General features: G+C 41.1%; 1 pseudogene across 1 annotated transcript in view; it reads right to left on the reverse strand.

Moving 5' to 3' along the window:
- Window positions 1-20,754, reverse strand: part of LOC146796554 (cytochrome P450 3A5-like) — a 152,356-nt pseudogene that overhangs the window by 69,710 nt on the left and 61,892 nt on the right. Inside the window, exons 4-5 of the transcript XR_014969636.1 lie at window positions 19,090-19,189; window positions 12,010-12,123 (exon numbers count right to left, since the gene is read on the reverse strand). The product of XR_014969636.1 is annotated as a cytochrome P450 3A5-like (transcript). The remainder of the gene's footprint in view (window positions 1-12,009; window positions 12,124-19,089; window positions 19,190-20,754) is intronic.

The raw sequence follows: 20,754 nt of genomic DNA on the forward strand, positions 1-20,754 counted from the left end.
TTAACAGTTGACTCTTCTAAACAAATATTTGAGTCCATTGGTTTCATCTAAGCAAATATTGTAAGCAGAGCAGCACCTCGTGATTTATACCCTCTGTTTCAGCCTCACAATCGTGCTTTGATGTCCAACTAAGAAGGTAGCATTCACAACTCTGATTATTCAATAAGTAAGTCGGGGAAGGAGGAAAACAATAATACAATCTGATAGCGCTTTTGTGTGCATGGAAGTGCATGATGCTGATCTTAAGTTTGAGGCTTCACAGTTTGAAGGATCTTTTAACTCTGATGGCTGACATTATAAGATGCATCCAAAAAATTACAAATATCTATTTTTATCAAAGGGCAAGAAATTATGTCTCTGCAAGGCTTACGCACTGCACAGATTCTCAATACAATTGCAAACAAACTCCAAAAGATCAAGCAGGCACACTCAATCCACAACATGTATTAAGGAGCAGTTAGAAAGACTGAATCAGACATTTGTCTTGTTTTCTAAATGAATGGAGAAACTCTAGTAGTGGGTCTCTGACCCAGAGGATAGTCCAAATCAGCAGCAAATCTCTATTTAGAACTATGAGTAATACACCATAGAATAGGGTGGTTTTCGAGATAGGATTTAAGATTCAGTCTTGAGGTGAAACAGGTTTAGACAAATTATGCCTCAATTTCAAGCCTTAGGTATTAAAGCTGCCTTGTTTCAGCAATCAAGTTCAGTTGATTTATGATGATGAATTGCAGTCATTTACCAACTTAAGTCTACACAGCAACCTTTGTAGGAACTAAGGGGCTTATTAATATGGCGGGCGGACCTGAGTCCGCCTGCCATCCGCACTGTGTTGGGACTGGCAGCCAGACAGGCGGCAGTCCCGCACCGCAAATTAAGATGCGACCACCACCTTGGCGGTCACATTCCGCATTTTAACATTGCGGCGGGTGCTGCTTATAGCAGCACCCGTCGCGATGTTAAAATCGCATGCCTGGCATTTCACTGCACTACATGGCAGGCACCACATGGTGCCTGCCACTTGGTGCAGAAAAATGTAGGGGGTAGCCCCCCAGGTGCACCCCCAATGGGGCCCCACAACGGGCCCCAAAAGCCAATCCCAGCCAGGCCTTTAACCATCGACATCCTAATATGGCTGTAGAATCGTAACAATTGCCTGCCAGCGGAAAAGCGGCAGACGGACTTTCCGTCCGCTGCGATACCCACCTCCATCGTAATATGGCGGTGGGTAATTCTCCTTACGACGGCGTAATGATTGCCACCGCCGGCCCAGCAGTGGCGGTCGTTACGCCATCGTAATGAGCCCCTATGTTCCAAAAAATCATATACTATTTTTTTTTGTTTTTATGAGTAGAAAAATCACAGGTAATGTGTTCTCTATATGATCAATATGATTGCCATATGATCTATAGTGGGAGTAAGGATCCCCCAATGCATGGTGGGGAGGAGGGTTGCAGGTGAATGAATGAACACTGGGCTAGATAAAAAGTACATGATTCTGTTTTGGCATCCAGCACCTTAGGAAGAAATTAGACACATTATTCTGGAGTAATTAATTTAAATAGGACTTTGCAATAATACATTTTAGTGTTAGATTGTGGCACTTTTGTTTCTGTCAAGATAATGTGGGCTTGATACTGACTGTTTACAATTTAAGCATTTTACTATTTGATTTATGCACTTTATTATCTGTTTAACTTAATTTGATACAGCGAAATGACAGGAAAGAATTTAGAACATGTATGGTTTAAGAATTGCTTCCTTTAGCAATGGTCTTAATAATGGATCAAAGTGTTTGGATGTTGAAGCCCGGTTTCTATTGAAAAATCTCACATTTATCCTTGGACAAGAAACTCATATTCCTTATAACAGATTGTAGAATTTCAATATAATAAAATCTTGGTAACCTGCTGTTTATGTGGGTGTGGACTACCACCCACCATATTTTGAGATCTCCGTTGGCCCTGCGGAGATCTTTGTGCCTTCATAGGAGCCGCTGTCATGTCGACTCCTCTGAAGGCACTGATAGTTTGGTGAGTACATGCCATGTTTCAGGCAGTAGCTCAGCAAAATATTTGTTTTTCAAAAACAAAATCACTAAGTGGCAGTTTGTTTTTGAAAAACAAGAAGGGAGTTTTTTCCCCAGAGTGTGGGGGAACACTATAATTTATTTCAGTTTGGTTCACAGAACATCAGACCATACACTTTAAAGAGTGCAGATGGTCTGATGCACCTACACCGATGATCCCAACTCTGTTGTGTCGTTGGCGGAGAGATTCCAACAGTTGGGTCATTAGGGAGCACTGCCATCAGGACATGATGGCCTGTTCGATTCAAAATACAACAGGTGGACAATCAGTTTGGCAGACAAGGTACTCCGCCACATTTGTGGTGGAGTACCATGCCCCCAAACTCTAAATCAGGCCCTGATTCCGAAGATTGAGATGAAGCAGTTTATTCTCCTAAACCTGAGCTCTAGAACTGTAAAATTGGCAGGAAGATAGTGAAGATCAATTGATTTGGGTAAACTGAATTTGCTCCTCAAAACAGTTAGTTTTGGTAAATATGTATGCTCAAATAATATTTCCCTTTTTATTAATCTTTTCTTACTGTTTATGCTGCAAAAAGTGGAAATTATCTTTGGGGGGAATACAACTTTTTTTCAGAGTCTATCTCCAGGCTCTTCAAGTCAAAAGACAAAGCAAAATAAATCAAAACTGGCAAATAATTCTTCACTCCTATTTGAGCGATTATGATCAGTTGGATGCCTTGACAATTAAATTCCCAGACAAAATGAAATATACATGCACTTCTTTAATATATAAGTCCCTTCCCAGTCTTTAGAATGTTTATTCAAGTGGATCCTCTGATCACTTTGCCATAGAACTACACTTTTGTTATCCATTGAAATGTCATCCGCCCATAAGACAGATTTTTAATAAATTGTTACAGGGGATTGAAATGTGGTTACAAAAGACAAATAGTTTTATAAGAGAATTTTTAGTTAGGGATGAAGGGACTGCTTTTTTTTCTATCATCTAGGGTGCCGTCAAAGGTCTCATAAAGCCCCAATAACCACTTATGATCAAGCTGGCAGGCTAAAAATGTGAAAATACAAATTGGATTTGCAAGCTCAGGTACATCGCTTATATGAAAACATTGTTTTACATAATGCTCCATAAAATAGGGCAATTTGGGAAATGAAAAACATGTTCTCTAATAATATTATTAAATGCAATATATTTGAGTGATGGGATGTGTCTCCAGAGAAGTTATGAAGAGAGTGAATATTCTGGTATATGGCGACCTTGGTCAGCAAGGGAGAAAGTTATGTGGAATGTCTTTAAATAAATCAGAAGTCTCCATACTAAGATCAGAACTCTTGAAATCAATGAAATAATTAAATGACCGTTTTGATCATTATAATTTTTTTTATAATAACTATCTTTTTATTGATCCTTAGTATTCAGAATTATTTCTCACTTCATTACTCATTGCTACTTTACATACCGAGGCAACATTTTAGTTGACTTCCCCCTCTAAACAGGAAGAAGTTTTGGAGATGATTTAGTGTATGTCAAATACGAAAGCTAGTACAGAGGATGAGTACCCAATCAAATTGTATTAAACATTTAAGAGGATTTTAAGTAATATGCAAAAGAAACAATTGATGGACGTAATGTTGGACAATGCAAACATTCACCCCCAGTCACAAGGATCTGAGTTAAATCCATCATTCTTTTGCTCACCACACCACCCCAGTTTGGTCCCAGCCATATGCAAATCAGTCTTGAACCTGTTCCTTGTGAGACCAGTCCAGCCCGAACTGCCAAGCCAGGTCCTCCCTGGACCGGAAACAAGCATCCTGAGACCGGTTTCGGGCTTTCAGCCCTCCTCAGCCAGGAAAGCTTGACTCCAGTGGCATGGAGAGCACGGGACCCACGTCTGGGCATCCCACAAGGAACAGGTTCAAGACTGATTTGTATATGGCTAGGTCCAAACTGGGGTGGCATGGTGAGCATAAAGTAGCAGACTGATTGATCCATATAAATAAAACTATTTTATTGCAGAGCATTGCATTTTCATACTAATTATTTAATTGATTTGTTAAATATTTTGTTTTCTTAAGAAATTTCAAGCTGTGGTAATGGTTCTTGACACCACAAAACCTTTTGATCTTGTGAACTGGAAAAGACTCTTAAAGATCATAGGTGCATTTGTTGTTCCTTCCCAGCCCACATGTCCTTATAAAAAATAAAGTTTCCCAAGCCAGCATGATTTTAAAATTAGGAGAAATCAGCTCCTTCAAGGTGAATCAGACAGTGATATAGGAATGCCCATTGCCACTTGTTTTATTTGCTTTTTTTTATAGTATCCTCAAACCCGCATTTCAAAATGACACAAACATATGGCCTGATTACAATGGCGGAAGGCCCGCCACCGACAGCCGGTCGGTGGCGGACCCTCTGCCATCGTACATCGCTTTTCCACCCGCCATATCATGGTGGCGGGGGAAGTGTTGGGTAAGCGTGGCGGTCAGAAAGAATGAACGCCATTGTTCCAACGGGTGTTCCTTTTCCGAACGCCTGTCAGAACAGCAACACTGCCCAGCATTGCGGCGGTGCCTGCAGGATCATGATATTTCTTTCCGCCCGCCTGTTCATGGCGGTTAACCCGCAAGGAACATGTTGGCAGAAAGGGAACTTGGAAGCCCATAGCGGGACTCCCTTCAGCCCGGGCACATTCTCTTGGGGGTTGGTGGGCACCTACGGTGCCCCCTACATTTCCATGCACCATGTGACTGCTTAGTGCATGTAAATGTAAACAGTGCCCTATTTCCATTGCAGTGAGTGCTGCAGCTAGCAGCACCCGTCGCAATGTAAAGTATGGCCAGTGCGACTGCCGCGGTGGCGTTTGCATCGTAATGCGGTAGGTGGGTAGGCTGCCTCGTAGGCAGCCGATCCCACTACTGAAGCAATTGCGGTCTGACGAAAAGCCGACCGCCATTGTAATGATCCCCATAGTTCCTATAATACATAATATATCAAAGAACAAGCTTTATGCAGATAATGTGTTTCTATTTTTGAAACTCGAAAGAATCAATTTTATTCATGTGCTTAAGGTTTTTCATGTTTCAAGAATTAGGCAGTTATAAATTAATCAGCTAGAGACAGATACTGTTCATTTTAATTGCTCCTCCAAAGTCATTCTTGATTCAGAAAGCACATAATGCTAATCACAAATGCTACGTAATGATATATGTTTCTTCAGATATAGCAGATTCATATTACCTAAATTGTGTCATTTTTTATTAAAAACAGGTTCAGTCCAAATTTCAGCGATAATGTCCCCCACTTTAAGATTTATGGGACAAGGAGCTTCAATCAAAATTGTGGTTTTACCATTTTTTTATTAGGTGTTATAAGGTGCTCCTTGTATGTTAGACAAATGTTTTTTAAAAAATCGAAGGAATGTTTCCATCTGCCATTTGGGGAAATAAATCTTCCAGTATAAAATACTCTGCTATAGTAGATTTGGTAATATGTTAAAATTTCCAGAGTCACTTTAAAAAGCTTGTTATTACAATGGTTCCTAAAAAGCAATGAACCTTTAAATATTTTTCTATTGCATATGTTAATTCTACATCTGGGTTAGAAGTTAATAGTGAATGAGCAGTATTTTCTCTCCAAAATTAAAGTATTCGAATGGCAAGATTGTGGTTTTTATAAACTACCGTATTTTATATTAAACAATGATTAGAAGACATGTTCCTTCATAGAACCATAGACTAGTTCCCTCATAGAACCATACACAAGAGGTCGTAAGATCTGGTCATGTGGTTGTATAATCGTATTCATAATTTTTTGTCTAAAATAGACTTTAATAATTTAAATGTGGGTGAAGATTTGGCCCTCAATGTAATAGAAAATAATAGTATAGGATCAGGTGACTCCTAAAAAAAACCCTGGAGTTCCTTTTTAAAAATCATACAGAAATGGGAAATTGAAACGCATGTTATTATGACATTCAACATGTGGAAAAAGATCAATGAGCTGAACTTCTCCATAGTGCGTGGAGCTAACTTTTGCAGAGTGCAGTTCTATGCTAAATGATTGATTTGTCAAATGCCTCCTTTTTTAAACAAGATTCATCAAAGTACTAACCCCCAGTGTTTGAGAATCTCTTCTGGAGAAATAGAAAACTGGCCTCATACAGTATGATCTTGTTCTTTGCTTGCACAATTCTGAGAAGATATGTTTCGGTATTTTGAAATCAATCCTCGTACTTCAAGAGATCCTAAGATAGCTTTACTTGTATGCACATCACAGTGAATATGTCTATCAAATAGAGGATCAAGACAATTTATATTTCAATGTTAATAGCCAGATGTTTGATCATTCAAAAATGGGAAACACATTTCAAATTTTTTTCAGAGTGGTTAGGAAAGATATACAGTTCAGGCAAAGCCTGTTTTGGCTAGAATTGGAACCAGTAACAAAATTGATAAGATGCGGGAACAATTTCTGTAATCCCAATTGTAACATTTCATTGATATCTACTATCTAAGTGTGATGCGTTTTATTGTTTTTGAGTAGCCTATTCTTCATCAATTGTGTGAATCATATTTCTGTCTCCTCTCTGTCAAAAAAAAAATAACGAAAGAGAGAAAGAAAGGAAGGAATGAATTTTACATAGTTTACTTACCTCTAACTTTAAGACAGCAGTGCATTAAACTGATCAAATTTAAATGTTGATGCTGCAAACTTTGTGGAGCAAATCCAGAATTAACATCTCAATTGTTATGTATCTTACCTGCACTCCTGAATGAGTGCAAAAGGTTTCTAAAACCTACGCTTCGAAATCGTGAGCTCTTAAGGGTTGAGCAAGGGACCCAGCACTGTCTGATTGGTTAGTAAAATGATATGATTTATACACATATTGTCAATCACAATTGAGTCCACAAAGTAAAAAATGCATTCTTGCACATGTCAGGTAGCTGTTACACAAAATTAAATTTTTTTTGTTCTTGAGCATTTAGATTACATCTAAAATCTGTCCCAGCAGGGCAATAGTACCATATTACACTTATTAAGTTGAATGTTCACTATAAACATTTGGCTGGGTCGTGGAGCTTGGCTAATTATCATTTTACTTCCTGCAATAAGGGCAGCCCTGACTCAAATCATTCGATGTTTGAATTGTGTTGAACTGTGCTAATGGTACATTGTCTTAAGTGAGTTTTATTTTAATGATTTTAATGATTAATATACAATAAATATATTTGTTGTTATTATTATTATTGTAAATGTGAGAATTGATAAAGTTTTCTGTGAATACCTAAATTCTTTCCTATAAACTAAGATTGATCATAAGGCCTGTGTTAATTTGGAATAGGAGATTAAAATGAACGCATTAAAATGGTGATTAGGGTTATTTATTGTTCCCAGAAAGAGGTAGGCAGGTGTATTCATCAAGTTATCTAGTATCTCCTTCAGAAGATCTGGAGTTCAATGGTGCTTCCTCCTTCAATATGTAGGCTACAGCTCCATTCGGCCTCAGACTCTTAGAGTGGTAGACAGCCAAAGCGAAGATTTGGTCCAAAGGTCACACACTCAGTGTGAATTACACCAATGCAACACAGCCAATCACCATGCTTTCAGTTAGTGTATACATATGAAAGCATGGCACCAGAAAAGAAGAATGCCAGGAATATCTGAATCAGCTTGAGTTGAGAACTGGAGGAGCCAGGATAGAGGTGTGTGAGCTCGATTTGATGCAGCCCAGTGGTGAAGGAGAGCCATAGCAGAGTAGGAGCTGAGACTTGTACAGACACCATCAGCTTGGCATAGCAGGATATATATGTGTGTGTGTGTAAGTTGTGTGAGCGAGTGTGGATTCTCTATGTGTCCCTTTCTGGCACCTGACATCTGGTTGTCCATCTGGCATCCGGGGATCATCTAAACCACAATACAGGCCATTCCTTGTATGTATGTTATATATGTCTGAGTAGGCATGGATCTGGTAGTTGTATTGCACAAACATAGATGAAATGAGGAGAAGTGATGTACAGGGTCAACGGCAAAGATACAGTCCAGGTAATTGGCGGGTAGCTGGTTTCTGAGAACAGAAGTTGACTATGTACTGCTATACAATGTCACAATCAAGTGTTCTTTTAAAGAGGTGTATCCTCACTTGTAGTAATGGTGGCCACTTGTTAGTGTCCAACCGTTGCATAAAGATTTTTCATGGATTAAAGATTTTGCTTGAAATTATTTACACTTTGGTGGACTAGTCATGGCCACATCTCTTCCAATGGTGCACATTTAGATAGCTCACATTCCTAGCCATAATGTGGTCAATTCGGACATAACAATGGCTATTCGTCATATATTTGTCATCTTCCTTGCATTTGAGGTGTCCAGTTCTGAAGGAATGAAAGGCATGAAATAATGTGGCCATTCTTGGCATATTGTGGACATCATTAGCTTATTCGTGGCAACCCCTGGCATAGGAGTACTGGCCACTCCTGGCACTTTTGGAATCATATGCATAATATGAGTTTCTCTGCTCTAATTGTGCCACCATTGGAGCAATAGGGGATACTCTTGGCATCATGTTGGCTATTTTTATATGTAACATATTCATCCTTGGCATTGTAGTGTTCAGCCCTAGCAGAGTCATGATTCTGCCATTTAGCTCTGGTTTACAAACTGTTGACATCCTTGTCATTTTTGTGTCCACTGCTGACCTAATGGTGTCTACATTGAAACGTTATTGGCATACTTTGCTTAACTAGTGACATACTTGCCATACGAAGTAATACATAAGCATGTGAATCAGAGCTTTCTATGTGAAGTCATTGTACATGTAGGTTTATGATGGAAAGAAGCTGATGTTAAAAACATGTTTATTATAAAAGGAAACTAGTATGTTAAGGCAAAAAGTGTATTTTTTCAGAAACTAACTTTATTTAGTTCATTGAATGGGTTTATTTTCAGAAACCTAAAATCTGCTGCTGAGAGACAAAACTGTTGAATTTCTAAAATATATTTACAGCTGATAGTTGCATGATAATTAATCCTGGTTTGAGGAGATCTACCACTGCTGATATTTCCTTCTTGCCTTGTGGCAGTGCTGCTATGTGATTATTCTTGAAGACGCATTCCACATTAACCAATCTCGGAGAGGAGACGGAGAGGAGACGTGGCCCAACAACCAGAGCTGCCGACTTTGGAACTGGGACAAAATTATATGTCCCCCTTTGCAATAGTTAGTCTGTATTTAAGTCTTCCAAACTGTTGTTTTCACATCCATTCACACACATTCATACCAAACTATAAGTCCTGTTTTTTGTAAAAAGTATCTCCTCCTTTATTAATTTTTTTTGTTTCTTTATAAGACAATAAAATACATTCAAAACATGAGCAATATTGTACCACGTTTGTCCCTGGCGTTGGCCTCAACATCTAGTGATCATGAGCAGCTCACTTAATCATTCGATGCCTTATAAAAATTTGACCATGTGTAAATCACTTAGGGTCTGATTATGATGCGTTTAGGAAATCTTCCCGACCGAATTGGTTTGGATATGGTTTCCGACCCACTCGGATCGGGAGAGTCTGACCGGCCGAGTACGATGCATCCGGATGCTTCCAGACACGATTTGGTTGGACTCCCATTGACTTCAATGGGAGCATATGTTACTACCCTTATCATAATCAGGCCCTCGGTTGGAAAGACCTGTTCCCGATCCAATTCAGAAAGAGCTAATGCCGTTAGGAGGCCTTCCTAACCGCATTGTAATCGGGCCCTAGGTGGGAATGCTTTCCTAACTGCATCATAATCGGGCCCTAAGTTTCTCTTTGCCTTAATAAAATTATCTGACCTTATGTTATAGACTGTTATGCTCATGTAAAGTGCTCTATGCCCTTGGGCACGGGATGAGGGACCGAAAGCTGGCAGCACTCGCTTTGGTTAGCAACAGGAGATTTACTTACTAAGGTTAAAATTGCTCACATGATGCTTCGACACCGTAACTGTGTATTCTACTATGCTGTCTGAGACTGTATGACATTATGCCACGTATGCTTATGATATTGTATCATGTTTCGTTGTTTATTTGATTGGTTGTGTAAAATCAATAAAAAACAGATATAAAAAAAAAAAAAAAAAAGTGCTCTATGCCCTTGGACCAAGTTTGCCCTAAATAAGAAACAAAACTACAAACTCCAAAGCTTTACTGCTGATGCACTGGGATGGTCATTGCTGTTAATCCTAATGAAGTGGCCATCATTTTAATCTTGCCTGGTGATGGTTAATATGATAAAACTAACATCACAAATAATACATGCTAGTAGTGATGACCATTAAACATAATGAGCTCCTACTATAGAAAAATTTGGAGAACCTTTACTTAGGACCTTCTGGTTTTATGAACTTCATTTTTTTAGCTACTGTAATTTCCAAAATGTAAAAAGGTTCCTATAGGTTGCCAGTGAGATAGCTGTGACTGGATATTGAGTTCATTGAGAGCAATTCCTTGTGTCACGCAGTATCTGAGTTCCACATCCTCTCCTGATTCCTTAGCAAGCCTTGACTGTGCCACTAGCTACCCTGGAAAAGTCAACTGTTCATTTGGAGTAACTTGGTTAAACAGTCATGCTGTTGTAGTATAGTGGTCCTGGAAAACCCATGATAAACAATGTATGCATCACGGATACCGCCCAGTGACCACTCACGGTGCCTGGAACTAGTAACATGGCCTTACAGATGTGCGACCATGGCAGAGTTCATAATCTTGTATTTTCAATTTGAATTTTCTTCTGGGGGCTTGGATCTGCACATAAATAATCATAATTGAATATATCTCGAATCAGTGCATAATCAATAATGACTTAATGCGAGGGGGAAAGATAGATGTTCCTAAAATTTGTTTGAAAGGAAAGTCACTATTCCACCAAAAGCACACATATTTAACTCTGAATAAATTCCTTCCAGTGTTTTCCTAAATACCTTTCTGTATAGACACACTATTGCTTCTCCTTAAAACCCTTGGCAAATATACAACATGCTTGCCAAAATAAGTCAAAACACCAAACCAAGGGCCTCGTTACGATGGCGGGCGGACATGGGTCCGCCCGCCATCGTTGCGGTGGTAGGGCCCGCCCGCCAGTCATGTAGCGGTCCCACCACTGCAATTATTGGCCGGCACATCCCGGCTATTTAATATTTCGGACGGTGCTGCTGGCTGCAGCACCGTACGCAATGTTTAACACTACTGTGCATTTCCATGCACTACGTGGCAGGCACCATGCGGTGCCTGCCAGGCAGTGCAGGGAAATACAGGGGCTACCATGGGTACCCCCCAGTGCAGGAACACCTCCCCCAGTACAAGGGGGGCCCGCAACGGGCCCCAAAACCCAATCCCCGCCAGCCTTTCCACGGTGGTTCTACCGCCATGAAAAGGCTGGCCGACTCCAGCATTGTAATGTGGCGGGCGGTGTCTGCTAGGCACCGCCACCATTTCCCCAGTCTTGTCCGCTCCGCCAGGCAATCCTAACGATTGCCTGTGGCGGAAGTGTGGCGGTGGTCTTTGCCTCCGCCACGCTTGCGGAATGATTCCCCCGCCATCCTAATGTGGCGGGGGAAATTGGCATTCCAATGGCGGAGGGTCCTCCACCGCACAGCTGGCGGTGGCGGTCCCTCTGCCATCGTAATGAGCCCCGAAGTTTTGCAATGCATAGTCACGATTGGTGAAGAGGGGCTACTGAGTGCTTTTAGATGTCCAGGCAAATTGAACCAATGTTAATACAAAAATCCAAATCTGTCTAAAACTGGTATTTTTATACAAATTATTTTGATGTCTTTTGAGTGTAGCCTCAAAAGACATTTGAGGGTAGCCAACGTTATAAAAATCAAATTCTATTTTTTCACTGTGGAGGTCATATGAAATATGGATGGATTTAAAAAAAATAGAAGTGCAGTCGGGAAAAGAGAATAAATCACCTCTTTCAATTTTCCACTTGTGAATGTTGGGGAAAGCACCGTACGAATCCTCTTCCATTGTTCATCCTTGGCAATAGTGAGTGCAGATTCCAGGGGTCCATTTAAGCCAAAGTTCTAAATGAAAACAAAATATAAATTCCAGTATATATTTAATATGGTTAAGATTAGTCATTTGCTAAAGTTCTAACACAATGCTGAATTTTAGAAATCCCTACAAAATAGCTGAATATAACTATTGAGATATATTTAATAGGGTTTGGTTATGCAAGTAACAAGCATTTTGGACACAGAGGCTCAGATTACCAAAGATTTTATTTACTTTACTTATTTTACACAGACCTGATGGACAATTCGTTTGGTATTCACAAAGCAATAAGAATATTTATTTGTGTTGCTTATAAAAAAGAAAAATAGCGCAATGCAGTGCGTTGCACCTGCCTTGCATTACTCTGCCTCATGGAGGCATTCTATACAGTCGCCGCATAATGAGCGCAAGGTAAGTGGTTTTTTGAATTCTTTTATTTTTCCTCGTCATTGTCTGTCGACTCACAACACGCCCCGTCCCACCCCACTGCCCCTCCGCACTTACCTTCACCGACCATGACTGAATCCATGGGTGGTGAATGGGTGTTCCTGTGCATCAACCTATGGATTTTGATGCAAACCCATATTTATAAAGAGTTGCAGACATGGGTTTGCACCAAAAAAGTGCACCTGCCTTTCTGCCCATAACAAAAGGAAAATGCCTCCAAGGATATTTTTTGTACAAGAAGGTACCCCTTTCTGCAGAAAACTATCCTGACCGTAAAGCAGGCCCTGGACTGTAATTACAAAAGTGCACCAGCTCAGAGAGAGAGCAGAACTGTGCCATCTCTGTGTGGCATTGAATGAAATGGTAGTACATCCTTGACCCCCCCAAGCAGACTCACATCACCCTCCAGCTCAGGACCCTCCACTGGCTCTCCCACCAAAAAAGATGCCAATTCAAATTCAAGATACTGATGCACGCCTTCATGGCTCTCCACAACCAACCAAGGGCCAGCATACATCAACCATCGCCTGAACTTCCACCAACCCTCCACATACCTACGCTCTGCCTCCCTCACCCTGGCTCACACTCCCCACATCTGCTGAAGCAACAGTGGAGGATGCTCCTTCTCCCACCTGAAGACTTGTCTGAATATTTTGCGAAGCCTGGGGCAAAAACTAAGGGGTTTATTAGCATGGCGGTCGGAAAATCACTCCGACCGCCCTGGTAGCGGGAAAACACCACCCGCTAGGACCACGGGAAAACCCCCGGTCCAATTATTATCCTCCGCAGTGGAAATCCGACCGCGGCGGTTGGATAGCAGCGGTTAACATTGTGGCGGGCGGTGCTGCCAGCAGCACCGCCACGATGTCCAAACAAGCATGCCCTGCATGTCCCTGCACTGTGTTGCAGGCACTGCAGAGTGCCTGCCACCTGGTACAGGGACATGTCCAGTGCACCCAAACACCCCCCCAACACATTGGGGGTCCGCAATGGACCCCCGGAGACATTCTCCGCATGCCTTTCCATGGCGGTTCCACCGCGGTGGAAAGCTGGATACCTCCGGCATCATAATCGTGCCGGCAGTGCTTGGCCCTGATCTGCCACAATTGTAGCGATCCAACTCCGCACGCCAGGCAAGTGGGCGGACTGCAACCGGTGGAAAAGTGGCGGGCGGAAAATCACACCGCTGCGGTCACGACCGCAATGCTAATCAGACCGGCAGTGTTCAGGGCTTCGATGGCGGGTGAATGTCCACTGAAGTAGTTCTGAGCATTTGTGACTACACGCTTTCGGGTGTTGTATCTCTTTATAACTTCATAGTTTTTTCCGACTTTCTACCACTGTTTGGTGACAATCTCGAGTGTCTTATTTAATGTTCACGTCTATGTGCACGCTGGTATTCACTTGTTTGGCCCTTACGAACACCCGATGTTTTTTAATGATTGAGGTTTCTTTCGACTTTTTTTCACTATGGACTTTCTAATTATTCTATAAGTAGTGCAGTAAGGTTTGCTACGGTGATTAAATAACAAAGTATTGATGATGTTCATTTAGGTTTGGTATTTAACTGTATAATTTGGTGATGCATCCATAAGCTCCTTGGGTATAGCTTGTGTATTTGTTTCTTTTAGGAAATGCCCCTGAAGAAGGGCTAGACCCTAAATGCATTGGGGAGTCTATGCTACTTGACATTCTGACTACAACATGATTGTGAAGTTATTTGAAATATGAAGAAGAAATATCGATAATTAATTAATTAAATCTTCCAACTGAAGTCTACATTCAATGGAATCTTTTGAGTACGTGATCTACAGGTTTTAAGCGCATTGATCGCTAATACAGAGTGCTTGTGTGAGCTCGTACTTTCCCTGTAGGAGGGCGTTACTGATTGACTATATATTTCACACCTCAGCGGATCAGGAGGTGGTACTCACTAGCACCTAAACAAACCATATGTTATAATTTTTGCTGACATTGGTTACATGTTGGAGTGCGACCGCTCCCCACTTATTTGTATTGTGTGAGAGTGTTGCCATATCAGTGATTGGTAATTTGTGGTTCTTGAAAGCTTGGCTGGAGTAAATTTCAGTCAGTTTCATCAGCAGTAGTAGTTTTAGAACTATGAGTTTCTTACTCTTATGTGGATCTGTGTTTTGTCTTGGCATGCCCCTCCCCAATGTCAAATTTTACATAACTAAACCTGTTTTGTAGTAATTATTCCCATTTTCCAACTACTCCCTCCTGTCCCTCCTGCATTTACCATTCCATCGTATGCCAGAAGCATAGATCTCCAGCCACAGGTTTGTAAATTACATTTTGGAGGATATAAAGGAGTACTACTTTATATATTCCAAAATAGTTTTTGTGCATAGAGCTTCTTAAGTTTTTCCACAAACAACTATCTAATGAGCCATGTTCATTTGCCAAACACACACACACGACACACACACACACACACACACACACACACACACACACACACATATATATATATATATATATATTCACTGAAAAAACCATAGGTTACACACATGTTATTGTTAGCAGGACATTTCACTCTTGAAAAACCAATGAAATTCCCCCGTTATAGTTAGTGCAGGCAACTATAACTCACGCGACCGCAATCCTCTGCTGATGATGTCAAATATTACATCACTGTATTTAGACACTTATTTACCCATGTCTTCTTCCATTAATTTTTAGCTATACATATATTACAAATATTTTTTTTTCAGAAAGACACATATGTCATCAGTGATGTAATATTTGACATCATCAGCAGAGGATTGCGGTCGCGTGAGTTATAGTTGCCTGCACTAACTATAACGGGGGAATTTCATTGCTTTTTCACGAGTGAAATGTCCTGCTAACTATAACATGTGTGAAACCTATGGTTTTTTCAGTGAATTTGCAAGGTTTTTTAAATGCTAATTCCTAACTATAACGTGTGTGAAACCTATGGTTTTTTCAGTGAATTTGTACGGTTTTTTAAATGCAAATTTTTTTTTGAGATTTTTGGTAAAAAATAATATCCAACCTATGTATAAAATAATATATGTACTATATCCTGCATTATGGAATGGTTAATTTTTTAAAAATTAATGTTTACATACAGTTGTACATCACAGTTATTATCTTCTACAACTCTTGAAACTTGTATTTTTTTTTTTTATGCATTTTTTGCCGTGCGCGTACGGTAAGCTAACGCTACGCGCTCCGTACGTCATAAGTACGGTGCGCTTACGTGATACGATGCGCGTACGGTAAGCTGACGCTACACGCTCCGTACGTCATAAGTACGGTGCGCTTATGTGATACGTACGTGACGTATGCGTACACGCATGCGCGTTGCGCAGAAGCAACGTCGCGGTTACGCTGGGGCGTGTAATGCGCATGCGCGAGTGCGTCCTACGTACGCGCTCCGTAAGCGCTCCGTAAGCGTCACGTTTGCACATGCGTACTTGTTTACGAGCGCGTACCGTAAGCTTACGGAGCGCGCACGGTAGGTCATGTGATCCACAAAGAACACTTTTCATTAGTTGAAACTACTTTCAGTTCCAGAAACTTCCCACACCACACCCATTCCCCTCATTACTGCTTGAGATCCCCTAGGAGAAGGAGCTGAATTGACATTGAGATACAATGGCAGAGCAGCAGACCTCTTCTGAGAGTGAGCCTAGCAGCACCATCATCAGACAGAGAAGGAGGAAACAAAAGGATTCTTTTGTGTGGGAGTATTTTACTTTTCCAGAGGGGCAGAAAAAGGTCAATGCTCCATTGGTCACTTGCAGACTTTGTGAGCGTGTTTTATCTAGAGGAGATCCAAGGAAGAAGTATTCCTTTGGAAATCACTCTATGATGAGACACCTTAGGGATAAACATCCCAGGACCTTTGCTCGACATACTGAAGAAAACTCTTCAGTAAGTCACCGGAGCCCAACCTCAGAAGCTCATCCGAGTACATCATCGGCAGCTCAGCTGAGCCCTTCCTCTGAGGTGGGAGCATCACCTTCTTCAGCTCCTCTGGACATTAACCCTCGATTTCGGAGGGTTTCAATGAGGTGTACAACGTGTTGTGGTCTTATTGTTTTTGGGGAGACCAGTGTTTCCCTTATTAACAATAAGATAGACCAGCACGTTTGTAGACGTTCATAATATTCCCATTCTTTCTTTCCTCTATCCCTGTATTAACCCAACGGCTCTTTTAAGAGCCAACCTTACCTCACAATTTTTTTTTTTTCTTTTTTGAAAATGTTTTTTTGCCGTGCGCGTACGGTACGCGTAATCGCGGAATAGTTACACGAAGTTCGCGGAATTTTTCTCGCTGAATTTTTCCGTTTACGCGTGCGTGTACGCTACGCGCATTCCGCGATTTTTCGCAAAAAATTTTAAATTAATTTTTGCCCTTGGGGGTCCTTCTGGGACCCCCTGCCAAAGGCTAGGGGGTCAGGAACTGTCCACCCTGCCCCCTTTTCACGTTTTCCACCTTTGTTTTTTACCCCCTCAGACTGCGAGAGACAAAATGGCGGCCGACACTTCCTGGTTTCGACCGATTCGAATGTTTACTAAGATCTAACAACCAATCAGAATCGCGCTCGTGCACGGCGGCGTGCGCCTACGGTAAGCTTATGGTACGTGCTCGGAGCGCGCCTATAGATATTTATATTGATTTAAATGCTATTTTCTCAGGAAATACTGAACAGATTTACATGAGACCTTCAAAAGGCACATCCCTGACCTGAGGGCTACCTCTCTGCCAAATTTCAAGTAATTCTGTTCAGCCGTTCGGGCTGTAGCTGTGTCTAAAGGTCCTATGGAAAAATGCATGGGCAAAACGCGTTTTGGGACCCCCCTTTTTTCTCAGCCCCTGCTTGACGAATCACCCCGAGACTTTCAAGGTAGGAGCTGAGCGGAGCGCCCCATTAGTTTTGAAAATTTCGCGAGGATTCGTCAACCGGCGCCAAAGTTATTCAAAATAGAATTTTCAGATTTCCTATGGAAACACGGTCCTAACTATAACTATCTACTGGCGACCGCCAGTAGATAATATATATATATATATATATAGAGAGAGAGAGAGAGAGAGAGAGAGGGAGAGAGGGAGGGAGATACGGAGATACTTGCATTAAACAGAGCAGAACCCAAATGGAAAGGACAAAAGCCACATTTTTAAAGAGCAGGATGAAGGTATAAGTCTCTTGGAAGCAGGGAGCTCTATCCACAACTGCATGTAACTGACTCTTACCATATTGGACCCATCAGAGACAGTCAGTTTATCTATCAAATAATGTTGAGTTACTAAAAGTTCAGCACTGTGTGAACAGTAATCCTAAATTGCACACAAGCCGGTAAAGATAACCACTATAATTCTTTTAGAACAATTGGGATGTGACTGAATGTATCTACTCCCTCTACTAGTACATACATGCCAACATTTTATGGAACAAATCTCTTAAATAAGATCAGTAAGGCTTTTACACAGCTCACGCCTACAACCATTGGCCGGCAGCAATTGTCATGCAAATAGCAGTACACAGCCTTATGCCTACAACCCTGGGGCTGGATGCCAACATTTTAGAACAGGAAAGTGGGAGACTTTTAAAACATAATCGGGAGAATGTATTTCTCTCATTGACTGCTATTGCAGCGGAGCCAATTTGAAGCTGAAGGCAGCTAAAATAAAGTTATTTTTTGCTTCAAAAATCAAAGCATCCCACCTGAATTAGGTCAATTGGCATGTTGTCTTGTCATGATCTTCATGAAACACTGACTTCAAAGGGGAAGAGTGGATTTAGACAATCCTGCCAAAATTCAGTTTCCAGAATCAAAGAGATTCAAAGCAAGCTTAAAGGCGATTATGATATTGGTGGTACCGGCACCGACATGCAATCGTGTCGGTTCCACCAACATCTCTAACCCCGGTCAGACCACAGCATTAGCATGCAGTCGGTCAGACCGCATTGGCCCATGGACCGACCGACAGCTTCCGATGGGTCAAGGAGCACGTCGGGCGGTCGGTCCGATCGCGTTCCCCACCATGGAGGAAGTGCTGTGGGGTTTACGATCCACCGTTCCGCCAGCTGTTTCACATTGGTTCTTCAGACGTGAAAAGGCTGGCGGAATGACTGTGGTGCTCCACTAAACTTCTCTGCATCTTGGGCAGGCACCGCATGGTGCCTGCCACGGGGTGCAGGGATATTTGAAACATGCCTTTTTGCATTGGGGCTTGTGCAGTGGCCCTTTTCTGGGCCGCAGCACAAGCCTGAATACAAATAGACATGTTTCCGACCGCCTCCACCGAGGTTGGATCCTAATTTGGCGGGCAGGACCACCGACTACCTGTCGGTTGGTCCCGTTCCCACAACGATGGCCATCATAATCGGCTCCTTAGTTGACACAGTAAGTGGTAAGTTTAGTAGACAAACACACCACATTATAGTATGTGTCAGTCTCCCATAAACCTCAATTAATTATGAAATCAATAGAAAGAATGGCGAATAAGGACCCAAGGGATTCAATGAAATAATTATCAATCTTATTACACTTACTCGGCGATTGGTAAAGTAAGTGTAGCACTCTTTCACCATTATGGTTTTAATAATCACGGGGTCCATGATGCTAAGCACAGGGACTGTGCCGTCATACGTCCTACAAAACAAGAATAAAAATATTAATTTAAACACCATTCAAATAGGCAATAATACAAAATCAGGAGGACAGCTTTCTTTCTAAGTGGATGCAAAGTGTATTATTATTATTATTATTATTATTACTATTATTTTTATTATTAATATTATTATATTTGAATTCCATCGGAAGAGCAACCTTCTGCAGCTGTATTTACCAGTTACCTCTATTTGCAAACTGAAGGTAATACTCTGACCATTTCTATAATGTCAAAAATAATTTTTAATATTTAGAAGTACCCTAAAGAATTCACACCATTGGGAACTGAGGGGTTCTAAAGTATATGACAAAACTGGGTCATGGCTTAATCTAAACTGTGGAAATTGTGATATTGGAGTGAGGCAAACATATCCTCAAACTGAGATTAATTTTACAGAACGGTCACATAAATAAAATAAAAAACAGATCTATCAACAGCATTATCCAGAAAATCCTTCTTCTATGTTATAGAATTTCCACCCTCTCTCCACTCATGAAGCAAAACCCACAACCTTATTAACCTTTTGAATACACTGTTTTGATTTTGTATCATACATTGCCAGAATTGCAATCGATTTTACATTAATGTTATCTTTTTTTTTAACTTCCATCTTCGTAGAGTATAATTAATATCAATAAATGAGCAAACTAAGTGAACCATTTCAAATATTATTGGCTTACTCATTCATGGTCCATTTTTTATTGTTAGCAGACAGGTGAGACATTATACTTTTCTATATGATATAGAGCCTGGGAACAAGTCTTGACCCTTTTATTGGTACAAAGTCTTGAGATTACCATACATCAACTTTTAGCATATGTTTTTTAAAATATCATTACCTGTGCTCCAGTGAGCTAGAAAGGTTATCAGTATTTTTTTTTTTGTGTGGGGTATTGAGCATGTAAGCCACAATCATGCATGACTGCAGTACAGTGTCTACCATTGTTATTACAACAACAGTGATTCCCTAAGATTTACTTTGCATGAACTTAATTTTGTACAAAGAACATGTAACATCCTTGTCTTTTTTTTTTTTTTTTAAATGTAAATTTTATTTATAGGTTATTGTAAGTAACAAACAAATTTTACATCTACACAAAGCAGAACAAGGGAATAGAGTATAGAGTAGTTCATATTACAAGCGTCTGTACCAAGAGCAGATCAACCAGTGCAAGGCTCAGCAAGTGTCTCAGCAGGCATTTAAACAGTATACAGTAGTATGAATCTTACTTTCATTGCTAAGTTTAAAACAATTTCATCCTGTAGCTTCACCCCAGCGGGGCCTCATGTGATGGTTTCCCGCCCGCTCCGGATGACGCAGACCCCTCCAACATGGCGGGATCTGAGCAGGAAATGGACTGTGCGGTCTAGTTGCTCAGAACGGAACTCAGAAGCCGGTAACTGAGAGTCCCGCAGGAGGGGCTAAAAGCGTGATACGGGAGCTGAGCAGGCGTGCAGAGGAGGAACCGGAGAGGAGGACAACGCGGACCAAGAAGGCGAGGAGAGAAGCCATGTACCGAAGACCACGGAAGAGGAGGGAGCACTA

This window comes from Triturus cristatus, chromosome 10 (assembly GCF_964204655.1).
Source record: "Triturus cristatus chromosome 10, aTriCri1.1, whole genome shotgun sequence".
NCBI lineage: Eukaryota > Metazoa > Chordata > Amphibia > Caudata > Salamandridae > Triturus > Triturus cristatus.